Here is a 3,153-nt window from a genome sequence, read left to right as displayed (position 1 = left end):
CTGCGAGGGATGCCACATGTTTGCCAAAACACCTCAAGTACCGACGATAGAGATGATGCCGATACCCCTAGTGTGCCCCTTCAGTGAGTGGGGTATAGATATGGTTCGAAAACTAGACAATTCTTTGCTTGGAGGACACGTTTATATGCTTGTTGCGGTCGACAAGTTTATAAAGTGGATTAAGACAAAACCAGTTACAAGAGCCGAGGGAACTCCATCGGTAAATTTTGTTGAGTCAATTGTTTGCCGCTTCGGCGTGCCTCATCGTATCATCATGGATAATGGCTCTAACTTCACCTCAGGGGAGTTTAAGGAGTTTTGTGACAAGCTTGGCATACAATTGAAGTTTGCGTCAACAGAGCACCCGCAGATGAACGAACAAGTTGAAAAAGCCAACGGGCTCATTTGCAGTGGCATCAAAAAAGCGATTGCTAACACCATTGAAGAGGGCCAAGGATGCTTGGGTCGAGGAACTCCCCTCTGTCCTATGGAGCTTACGAACAACTCCAAACATAGCTACGCAAGAAACTTCGTTCTTCATGATCCATGGCGTTGAAGCTGTGCTTCCAGTCGAAATTACACACCGATGCTCCATGAGTCACAAAATATGAAGAGGTCACATCGACCATGGCTCTCAAAGATGATGTGGACGTACTGGCTGAAGCACGCGATGTGGCACTTGCCCGGGCAACAACGTATCAGCAGAACCTGGGAAATTACCATAGTCTTTGACTAAGGCCTCGATCCTTTGAGGATGGTGACTTAATCCTTCGGTTAAAGCAAGAAAAACATCGAAAGCTCGAGTCTTCCTCGATCGGGTCTTGTATCATCACAAAAGTTATCCCCAGAAGAGCATACCGGATTAAGGACAAGAAAACATGTCAGATGGAGCCAAACCCGTGGAACGTCCATCATATAGCATATACATCGCTTCTACGCTCCAGTACTTAGATTTCATATTCAAGAATAAGGTCCATGGTCAGGATTCTTAGCCGAGCAATTTATATTACTTGCAAATAATGCTTCTTATCCATACTGTTGAGTCTGTCGCCCTATGGGCCTTCGGTTACTTTCAACCAATCATATTGTACCTCCGTATTTTGGCATTAATAAAGATAATTTCTCTCATCTTGTTTTTGTTATTTGTATTTCTTTACACCTGATACTCGGGGGGCTTTGATTCAATGCTTCTTCAATAAACACACCCGAATGACTTGGGGCGAAATACTTTTTAAGAGCGTCTTGGAATAACTATTAAACATCGATTTAAGCAAAAAGACCTCACACATCAATGAAAAGTTATATGCAACATATCTTGTTCATCAAATTACGTTATACTACAACTACGCAATTGCGGAACCGTACTATTTACAAAGTCATTGCATAGTTGCTTTTTACATCATTATCATTGACAAAAGCTGAGCACGTACTGGGTAGAAGGAATTACCTCGAAGAAGCTTCTTTGAGCCTCTGCTCGAGTACCCGTACTCGACCATAGCCTCGGGGGCTACTTTTATTGGGAGCACTGAACGCGCACCTGTTAGAATTAACGACATCCAGGAGAGCAAGTAATATTATTCATTTATATTATAGCTATCTTTGTGTGCAGGACTCTTTAACGAGCATTACTTCGTCCTTCATTATTATCAAGCAAGAGTTGGCGTCAAGCTTCAAATGCATGTTCAAGTGGTAAACACTTAACGAACAGTATTTCATCCTTTACTCCCATCAGGAGAGCAGACATTTTTAAAAAAATCAACACGATAATTTTGGGTAATGCAACACCCAAATTGGTATCTGATAAATAACTAAATAAGCCTGAGCTGCATCGTCGTGAGCCTCCAGATGCCATGCTGGAGCATGAAGGTACGTAAGACCATCGAGATCTGTCCTGTGAGGCCTAGCAGCGTAAAAGACTATGCTCTGCTAGAAATATCCACATTGTCAACAATGTGATGAAAAATCCTAACGGACGCGTCAGGTAAAACTCTTTTGCTGGAACTCAGAACTCGATAAGTCCTCCACCGCCCGAGCTGAGTTACGCCAGGTTTCCGAATTCGTGTCCATGGACGTGAGTTTGAAGTAGGTTCCCGCATTTGCTCAGGCAATTGACTGATTCCTGATCCGTTCGGATGCATCAGACCGATTTACCATTATACCTATGCTTAAAATATTCATCTACAAAATAAATAATGAAATATTACCTATTAATAACAAAGAAGTAGAAAAAAGAAGAAGTCAAAGGGTTTTAGACTCGACTCGAGTTTGCGACTCGAGTAGAGTCTTGGGGGGCTACTGACATGGGTATGCCATATCGGTTCCTAAGAGCATCACTAGTAGTACCCCTAAACCCTCAAATATTCAAAGCATTTCAAGGGTTGAGAATTAGCATTTTTGTCACTTTTGAGGGGTGAAAAACAGGGGAAAAGACTAGAACCTTCAAACCCTCAAACTTTTAAGGATTCGAGGGTTCTCGTCTTTGCCGCAACCCTCAAACCCTCAAACTGTTATTTGACATATCACAATTATCACTAGAAAAACACATTCAACCTTGAAACAAACTAGGACATGAAGATCATTGATGCATGGTTTAATAGTTCACATCACAAAATCATCATCTTCCCCCTCTCATAGGCACCGTCACCAAAAAGGTCCACCTCCGCGTCTTGGAGAAGCCCCATGAACGGCGTCGTCGTTGTGGGCATTACATCAAGCACCTCGTGCACGACGGGTGGAGGGTCGGCGATTGTGGGCACCAGCGCGGCCTTCTTCCGCGAGGTGGTATTCTTGACGGTGGGCTTGGCGCCCGCAGGCTTCTTCGGCCCAAGTGCCGCCGTCTTCCGATGACTTTTGGTGGTGGGCGGGCGGGGCAGCCGGGGCGACGGGCGGGGCCGGGACGGTGGCGGGCTGCGGCTGGATGACGTGCTGCCCAGCACGCCACCGTTTCACGCCGACGTGGGTGGTGGCGACCACCGCGGCCACCTCCGCACCGCTCGGGAGGGGCGGGTGCTCCACCACGGTCGCGGGGGTGGGGATTGGGGCGGGGCAGCGAGGGTGGCGGAGGGGGCGGTGACGGAGGAGGCGGGTGGGAGGGCGGAGGTGATGTAGCCTGATACGTCTCAAACGTATATATAATTTCTTATGTTCCATGCT

The sequence above is a fragment of the Lolium rigidum genome, chromosome 7, assembly GCF_022539505.1.
Source record: "Lolium rigidum isolate FL_2022 chromosome 7, APGP_CSIRO_Lrig_0.1, whole genome shotgun sequence".
NCBI classification, from domain to species: Eukaryota; Viridiplantae; Streptophyta; class Magnoliopsida; order Poales; family Poaceae; genus Lolium; species Lolium rigidum.
The sequence above is the reverse complement of the archived record's forward strand: the minus strand, read 5'-3'. Positions refer to the sequence as shown.